This window comes from Nerophis ophidion, linkage group LG14, assembly GCF_033978795.1.
Source record: "Nerophis ophidion isolate RoL-2023_Sa linkage group LG14, RoL_Noph_v1.0, whole genome shotgun sequence".
NCBI classification, from domain to species: domain Eukaryota; kingdom Metazoa; phylum Chordata; class Actinopteri; order Syngnathiformes; family Syngnathidae; genus Nerophis; species Nerophis ophidion.
The window spans coordinates 43,507,439-43,517,427 of record NC_084624.1 but is presented as its reverse complement, the minus strand read 5'-3'; the positions used below and the strand labels follow the sequence as shown (position 1 = coordinate 43,517,427).

General features: G+C 40.9%; 1 protein-coding gene across 3 annotated transcripts in view; it reads right to left on the bottom strand.

Annotated features, from left to right (window-relative positions):
* samd7 (sterile alpha motif domain containing 7) overlaps positions 1-222 on the bottom strand; it is a 37,763-nt gene extending 37,541 nt beyond the window's left edge. For all 3 annotated transcript variants that reach the window (XM_061921138.1, XM_061921137.1, XM_061921139.1), the window contains exon 1: positions 1-222. This exon is cut by the window's left edge and continues 32 nt beyond it. The gene's annotated coding sequence lies outside the window, so the exon portion shown is untranslated.
* Positions 223-9,989: the final 9,767 nt, after the last annotated feature.

The following is a 9,989-nucleotide window of genomic DNA, read 5'->3' as shown; positions in this document are numbered from 1 at the left end:
AAAAAGAGAGCAATAAACGACGCAAACAAACAAAAGGTCCGCAGCCCGGCAAGTTGCTCGCAGGCTAACTGCCTTAACTAAAAACGACCTTTTAAATACCGATTGGTTTCATCTCCATTAGCGGGCCTTATCTGCAGCAGTAAGCCGTCCCTGTCCTGACAGCGCCGTGATCTCCCGTCCAACTGCTTGGCCGGCCGCACCTCGCCAGTGATGTGTAATTACTCCGTGAGGCAGCAGTAGTGCTGCTCCTAAGCACGGGGCGCTCAACCTCTTTGGACGTTTACCTCACTAATCCCTTGTTAGCGCTTTAGGCCACGGTTAAGACACCTAAACGCTTAGCTTCCTTTTTCACTGGCAAAAGGACGAAGACCCCCCCCCCCCTTTTGCTCTGGGGACCCTTCCTTAATTCCACCCACGAGTCTTTGTTTTTAATCATGGCCATGTCTAGGTTGGCCGTTGCTCTCACTGGGGTGTCCCATGTGTTGGCCCAAACTTGCTTGGTGGTAATTTGCCAGAAATCCGGCTAAATTGGCCGGATCATCGACTCAGACCTCCTAATCTGACAGTTTGTGCTCACCAGCCGCTTACAGCCGGGGGTCTGCACTTTGAGGAATGTTTTCCACACCTGATTATAGAACTTATGATTACCTGTACCGCGGGCACCAGGTCACCCGTAAGGACCAGATGAGTCGCCCGCTGGCCTGTTCTAAAAATAGCTCAAATAGCAGCACTTACCAGTGAGCTGCCTCTATTTTTTAAATTATATTTATTTACTAGCAAGCTGGTCTCGCTTCGCTCGACATTTTTAATTCTAAGAAATACAAAACTCAAATAGAATTTGAAAATCCCCAAAAATATTTTAAAGACTTGGTCTTCACTTGTTTCAATAAATTCATTTATTTTTTTACTTTGCTTCTTATAACTTTCAGAAAGACAATTTTAGATAAAAAAATACAACCTTAAAAATGATTTTAGGATTTCTAAACACATATACCTTTTAACCTTTTTAATCCCTTCCTCTTCTTTCCTGACAATTTAAATCAATGTTCTAATACATTTATTTTTTTTATTGTAAAGAATAATAAATACATTTGAATTTAATTCTTCATTTTAGCGTCTGTTTTTTCGACGAAGAGTATTTGTGAAATATTTCTTCAAACTTATTATGATTAAAATTTAAAAGAAAATATTCTGGCAAATCTACAAAATCTGTAGAATCAAATTCAAATCTTATTTCAAAGTCTTTTGAATTTCTTTAAAAAAAATTCTTCTGGAAAATCTAGAAGAAATAATGATTTGTTTTTGTTAGAAATATAGCTTGGTCCAATTTGTTATATATTCTAACAAAGTGCAGATTGGATTTTAACCTATTTAAAATATGTCATCAAAATTCTAAAATTAATATTAATCAGGAAAAATTACTAATGATGTTCCATAAATTATATTTTAATTTTTTTCAAAAAGATTCGGATTAGCTAGTTTTTCTCTGATCCACTATGGACTGGACTCTCACTATTATGTTAGATCCACTATGGACTGGACTCTCACTATTATGTTAGATCCACTATGGACTGGACTCTCACACTATTATGTTAGATCCACTATGGACTGGACTCTCACACTATTATGTTAGATCCACTATGGACTTGACTCTCATATTATGTTAGATCCACTATGGACTGGACTCTCTTCCAATATGTTGGATCCACTATATACTGGACTCTCCCACTATTATGTTGGATCCACTATGTACTGGACTCTCCCACTATTATGTTAGATCCACTATGGACTGGACTCTCACACTATTATGTTAGATCCACCATGGACTGGACTCTCACACTATTATGTTAGATCCACTATGGACAGAACTCACACTATTATGTTAGATCCACTATGGACTGGACTCGCACTATTATGTTAGATCCACTATGGACTTGACTTTTACACTATTATGTTAGATCCACTATGGACTGGACTCTCACACTATTATGTTAGATCCACTATGGACTGGACTCTCACACTACTATGTTAGAACCACCATGGACTGGACTCTCACACTATTATGTTAGATCCACTATGGACTGGACTCTCACACTACTATGTTAGAACCACCATGGACTGGACTCTCACACTATTAGGTTAGATCCACTATGGACTTGACTCTCATATTATGTTATATCCACTATGGACTGGACTTTCACACTATTATGTTAGATCCACTATGGACTGGACTCTCTTCCAATATGTTGGATCCACTATGTACTGGACTCTCCCACTATTATGTTAGATCCACTATGTACTGGACTCTCCCACTATTATGTTAGATCCACTATGGACTGGACTCTCACACTATTATGTTAGATCCACTATGGACTGGACTCTCACACTACTATGTTAGAACCACCATGGACTGGACTCTCACACTATTATGTTAGATCCACTATGGACTGGACTCTCACACTACTATGTTAGAACCACCATGGACTGGACTCTCACACTATTAGGTTAGATCCACTATGGACTTGACTCTCATATTATGTTATATCCACTATGGACTGGACTTTCACACTATTATGTTGGATCCACTATGGACTGGACTCTCTTCCAATATGTTGGATCCACTATGTACTGGACTCTCCCACTATTATGTTAGATCCACTATGTACTGGACTCTCCCACTATTATGTTAGATCCACTATGGACTGGACTCTCACACTATTATGTTAGATCCACTATGGACTGGACTCTCACACTACTATGTTAGAACCACCATGGACTGGACTCTCACACTATTAGGTTAGATCCACTATGGACTTGACTCTCATATTATGTTATATCCACTATGGACTGGACTCTCACACTATTATGTTAGATCCACTATGGAAATGACTCTTACACTATTATGTTGGATCCACTATGGACTGGACTCTCACTATTATGTTAGATCCACTGTGGACTGGACTTTCACACTATTATGTTAGATCCACTATGGACTGTACTCTCACACTATTATGTTAGATCCACTATGGACTGGACTCTCACACTATTATGTTAGATCCACTATGGACTGGACTCTCACTATTATGTTAGATCCACTATGGACTGGACTTTCACACTATTATGTTAGATCCACTATGGACTGGACTCTCTTCCAATATGTTGGATCCACTATGTACTGGACTCTCCCACTATTATGTTAGATCCACTAGGGACTGGACTCTCCCACTATTATGTTAGATCCACTATGTACTGGACTCTCCCACTATTATGTTAGATCCACTATGGACTGGACTCTCACACTATTATGTTAGATCCACTATGGAAATGACTCTTACACTATTTTGTTAGATCCACTATGGACTGGACTCTCACTATTATGTTAGATCCACTATGTACTGGACTCTCCCACTATTATGTTAGATCCACTATGGACTGGACTCTCACACTATTATGTTAGATCCACTATGGAAATGACTCACACTATTATGTTAGATCCACTATGGACTGGACTCTCACACTATTATGTTAGATCCACTATGGACTGGACTTTCGCATTATTATGTCAGACCCACTCGACGTCCATTGCATCCGGTCTCCCCTAGAGGAAAGGGAGGACGGGTGGTGTTTACCCACATTTGCAGTCCTCTCCAAGGTTTCTCATAGTCATTCTCATCGACGTCCCACTGGGTTGTGAGTTTTTCCTTGCCCTTATGTGGGTTGTATTATCAGTAACATTTACATCACGTTATTACCAGGGCATGTACATTAATTATGTGCAATAAAATGCACTTTAGCTTATTAGGTGTCGGCTTAAGGTTTACATTCCAATACAGTTACCATGACAACGTCAGCTGTTGTGTTGTCATCCTGAAGACGAGCAAACACAAACATTGGAGCAAACCCGCTAATAAAGGACTTTGGAATTAAGCAACCCAAAGAATTAAGACTTTAGAGGAGTCATCTAAACCACTAATTTAGGCTGTGTAAGCTTTTCCTGAGGGATTTCTGTCCATCTTGTTTGCCGCCAGCATTATGGAGTCAGAAGGAGGCAAAAGGATGAGAGCAGGTTTAACCTCCACCAGCTATAAATTCACCAGTAAGACACAAACACGGACCCCGCGTTTGTCCATCTTCTAATTACAGCAACAATCTGGTGTCCGGATCAAACACGTTCACACTGCAGCCTAATCCAGCTAAAGTGAAGCATTACGTGGTGCAAATCTTGTTTAGGTCTTGATTACCATCAGCTGCTGGAGAGAAGGATTGTTTGGCAACCAATGAGCTCGGAGACGACACAAAATAGGACGGCGCCGAGTTAGGGTGCATCTTTGTCGAAGGTGAGTCAAAACTACAAATGACTCTCTTAGATGAGTTGACACTCTGATCTGAAAAGAATTAAAAATATCTATTTTATAAAAAAAACAACTATTTTAGAATAGAATATCAATCAATCAATCAATGTTTACTTATATAGCCCTAAATCACTAGTGTCTCAAAGGGCTGCACAAACCACCACGACATCCTCGGTAAGCCCACATAAGGGCAAGGAAAACTCACACCCAGTGGGACATCGGTGACAATAATGATCCAGTGGGACGTCGGTGACAATGATGACTATGAGAACCTTGGAGAGGAGGAAAGCAATGGATGTCGAGCGGGTCTAACATGATACTGTGAAAGTTCAATCCACAATGGATCCAACACAGTCGCGAGAGTCCAGTCCAAAGCGGATCCAACACAGCAGCGAGAGTCCCGTTCACAGCGGAGCCAGCAGGAAACCATCCCAAGCGGAGGCGGACCAGCAGCGCAGAGATGTCCCCAGCCGATACACAGGCGAGCAGTACATAGCCACCGGATCGGACCGGACCCCCTCCACAAGGGAGAGTGGGACACAGAAGAAAAAGAAAAGAAACGGCAGATCAACTGGTCTAAAAAGGGAGTCTATTTAAAGGCTAGAGTATACAAATGAGTTTTAAGGTGAGACTTAAATGTTTCTACTGAGGTGGCATCTCGAACTGTTACCGGGAGGGCATTCCAGAGTACTGGAGCCCGAACAGAAAACGCTCTATAGCCCGCAGACTTTTTTTGGGCTTTGGGAATCACTAATAAGCCGGAGTCCTTTGAACGCAGATTTCTTGCCGGGACATATGGTACAATACAATCGGCAAGATAGGATGGAGCTAGACCGTGTAGTATTTTATACGTAAGTAGTAAAACCTTAAAGTCACATCTTAAGTGCATAAATGCTGCAAACTATAATAGAAAAGAATGGACTTTATTGTCATTATATTTGCATATAACGAGATTAAAGACTCCAATTTAAGGTGCAGTAGTGGGAACAAAAATGGGGTAAAATAAATAACTGTCACGCCTGTAAGTTATGTTTTGGTTTTGGTCATGCTATGTTTAGTTTTTGGACATTCAGTCACGTTTTGCACTTCCTGGTTTTGTTTGTTTCCATGCCAACTCATTAGTTTTCACCTGTCACGTCCCTGTTCTCAGCATCACACCTGTTTTCACTAATGATCATAGCTATTTAAGTCACTCTTTTTCTTGTCTTGGGATCTTCACATGTGCACGCACCCTACCCATGCTGCACCTCTTTCATGTCCTTGTCCATAGTTCCACGCCGTGTAAGTTTTTGTATTTATGCCATTGTGCTAGTTTTGTTTATTATTATTCATGCCAATCGAGCAAGTGTTTTTGTTTCATGTTTGTAGTTTGCAGCATTTATGCTAGTCTTTTGTTTATTCATAGCCAAGTGTCTGTACCTCCTTGTGAGCGCCCTTAGTTTGTTCATTTTTGATTATAGTGTTTAAATAAACAACCATGTACTCACATCCACGCCAATCGTGCTGATTCTCATCTGCTTCGAAGAAACAATCCACGTCCAAGCCATGTTGTGACAATAACACAAGATGTAATAAAGGAAAAAACTAACAATTCAATCAATCAATCAATCAATGTTTACTTATATAGCCCTAAATCACTAGTGTCTCAAAGGGCTGCACAAACCACTCCGACATCCTCGGTAGGCCCACATAAGGGCAAGGAAAACTCACACCCAGTGGGACATCGGTGACAATAATGACCCAGTGGGACGTCGGTGACAATGATGACTATGAGAACCTTGGAGAGGAGGAAAGCAATGGATGTCGAGCGGGTCTAACATGATACTGTGAAAGTTCAATCCACAATGGATCCAACACAGTCGCGAGAGTCCAGTCCAAAGCGGATCCAACACAGCAGCGAGAGTCCCGTTCACAGCGGAGCCAGCAGGAAACCATCCCAAGCGGAGGCGGATCAGCAGCGCAGAGATGTCCCCAGCCGATACACAGGCAAGCAGTACATGGCCACCGGATCGAAATAAACAGAGTACTATCCAATAAAAATAATAAGCAATCCTGTACAACAGTGGTCCCCAACCACCGGGCCGCAGAATAATTTTTAATTAATTTTATTTTTTATTTATTCAAATTTTTTTTTATTAAATCAACATAAAAAAACACAAGATATACCTACAATTAGTGCACCAATCCATAAAAACTACCTTTTTCATGACCAAAAAAAAAGAGGAATCTCCCCCCCCCCCCACCACACCCCCCACAGTGTTATACATTTCAACACTAATGTACCTGTTATAATTCTTTAATAATTTAATGCACTTTAATTGATTTCTTTCATTTTTCTTTCATACTGCAAAACTAGAAATAACGAATATACTTAGACTTGTCCGAATGCAGCTGAGATAGGCTCCAGCACCCCCCACCACCCCAAAAGGGACAAGCAGTAGAAAAGGGATGGATGGATGTGAATTGTCCATTAATTTGTTAAATTGTGAAATGTGTCAATTGTATTGAAATTACAGTATGATATATTCCTACACTAATGTATTTGATGGCTTTTTTTAATAATTTAAAGCACTTTTATTGATTTCATTTTTTTTTCACACTGCAAAACGAGAAATAGTAACAATAAGTTAAGCTTCGTCAGTGTGCCATGTGTTACCCAGTTTACCCTAGGGCAGTGGCGATTGGTACCGGGCCGCAGAATAATTTTTTATTCATTTTTATAAAAAAAAAAAGAAAAAAAAAAAAAATATATATATATATATATATATATTTTTTTTTTATTAATTCAACATAAAAAACTCAATATACACTTACAATTAGTGCACCAACCACAAAAACATCCCTTTTTCATGACAAAGAAAGAAAAAAAAAAAAAAAAAAAAAAAAAAAAAAAAGCCGGGCCGCGGGACAAATTATTAAGCGTTGACCGGTCCGCAGATACAAAAAGGTTGGGGACCACTGCCCTAGGGCAACAATGTTTATATATGTTTGATGAAACGTGATTATGTGCATGTGTATGTGTGTATATGTACTTGTATATGTACATGTATGTGTATATGTATGTTTGTACAGTGAATGTATATGTACATGTATGTGTATATGTATGTTTGTACAGTGAATGTATATGTACATGTATGTGTATATGTATGTTTGTACAGTGAATGTATATGTACATGTATGTGTATATGTATGTTTGTACAGTGAATGTATATGTACATGTATGTGTATATGTATGTTTGTACAGTGAATGTATATGTACAGTTTATGTATGTTTGTACAGTGAATGCATATGTACAGTATACGTATGTTTATACAGTGAATGTACATGTATGTGTATATGTATGTTTGTACAGTGAATGTACATGTACATGTATGTGTATATGTGTGTTTGTACAGTGAATGTGCGTGTGGATGTACGAACTGTGAGTATGTAGGTATGTACTGTATTTGTGTATGTATTTGGGAGCGTAGGTACCTATTTATATATGTATGTATGAATATCGGTGTGTGTGTGTGAGTATATGTGTATGTATGTACAGTTTATTTGAATACCAATGTAAGTGGGAGCCAGAGTACGGCCACAGTCAACCAGAGAACCCAACCCACAAACAGCAGGTGTTGCGCCCAGGGAACCAGGGACCACCGGCCCCACCACGCAGGCAGGCCGGCCAGCAACGGGAACCCCCGAGCCCGGCCCACCGAGCCGCCCGGAAGAGCCAGCAGCAGGCCGCAGACAGACGCGCCGGCAGAGGACAGGGCACGAGAGAAGCAGTGGACAGCCAGACCTCAAGCCAGCGAGAGACCACCCCCCCACACGGGCAGAAAGGCGGGACAGAGGGCCCGGAGACTCCCCTCAACCGGATGGGAAGACTGCCACCGCCCCACCAGAAACCGGGCTCTCACGAACCCATATATACATATATATATATATATATATATATATATAGATATCAATCAATGTTTATTTAAGGAGTCCTAAATCACGGTGGCAGAGGGGTTAGTGCGTCTGCCTCACAATACGAAGTTCCTGCAGTCCTGGGTTCAAATCCAGGCACGGGATCTTTCTGTGTGGAGTTTGCATGTTCTCCCCGTGAATGCGTGGGTTCCCTCCGGGTACTCCGGCTTCCTCCCACTTCCAAAGACATGCACCTGGGGATAGGTTGATTGGCAACACTAAAATTGGCCCTAGTGTGTGAATGTGAGTGTGAATGTTGTCTGTCTATCTGTGTTGGCCCTGCGATGAGGTGGCGACTTGTCCAGGGTGTACCCCGCCTTCCGCCCGATTGTAGCTGAGATAGGCGCCAGCGCCCCCCGCGACCCCAAAAAAGGGAATAAGCGGTAGAAAATGGATGGATAAATCACTAGTGTCTCAAAGGGCTGCACAAGCCACAACGACATCCTCGGTACAGAGCCCACATAAGGGCAAGGAAAAACTCACCCCAGTGGGACGTCGGTGACAGTGACTGAGAAACCTTGGAGAGGACCGCATATGTGCGAAAAGCGCTACAGCAATTGGCTAGCTAGTGCCTCGCTAACGTCCATTCACAGTGTTTTAGCTACTTCTAAATCAGTAATCCTCGCCTCCATGGCGACAAACTGTTTCTTAAAAATATTATGCCTGCGGGACGAGGAATAGCTAAACATGCTTTACTACACACCCTAGGAGATTACGATAGCTAACCGCAACCTAACACTCCTGAATGTAAACAAAGGAGTGAATTTACATCGTATATAATTGGTACAAAGGTGGAACTAACACGTGTACAAGGATCTTTCACGTCTTTATTGTGTATATCATTGAACATGTTTATGTTGTGTACAAGGTGTATTTATAATATGTTGTGCAAAGGAAATTGTAATATTTTTTGGAAGCTCTTCTTGTATTTGACATTCTTTATAGGGTTAGGCGCAATAAGTCTTCAACTTCAGCCTAAACCCTTGATAGATTGAGACTTTTATTAGTACAAACCCCGTTTCCATATGAGTTTGGAAATTGTGTTAGATGTAAATATAAACAGAATACAATGATTTGCAAATCCTTTTCAACCCATATTCAGTTGAATATGCTACAAAGACAACTTAGTTGATGTTCAATCTGATAAACATTTCTTTTTGCAAATAATCATTAACTTTAGAATTTGATGCCAGCAACACGTGACAAAGAAGTTGGGAAAGGTGGTAATAAATACTGATAAAGTTGAGGAATGCTCATCAAACACTTATTTGGAACATCCCACAGGTGTGCAGGCTAATTGGGAACAGGTGGGTGCCATGATCGGGTATAAAAACAGCTTCCCAAAAAATGCCCAGTCTTTCACAAGAAAGGATGGGGCGAGGTACACCCCTTTGTCCACAACTGCGTGAGCAAATAGTCAAACAGTTTAAGAACAACGTTTCTCAAAGTGTAATTGCAAGAAATTTAGGGATTTCAACATCTACAGTCCATAATATCATCAAAAGGTTCAGAGAATCTGGAGAAATCACTCCACGTAAGCGGCATGGCCGGAAACCAACATTGAATGACCGTGACCTTCCATCCCTCAGACGGCACTGTATCAAACACCGACATCAATCTCTAAAGGATATCACCACATGGGCTCAGGAGCACTTCAGAAAACCACTGTCACTAAATACAGT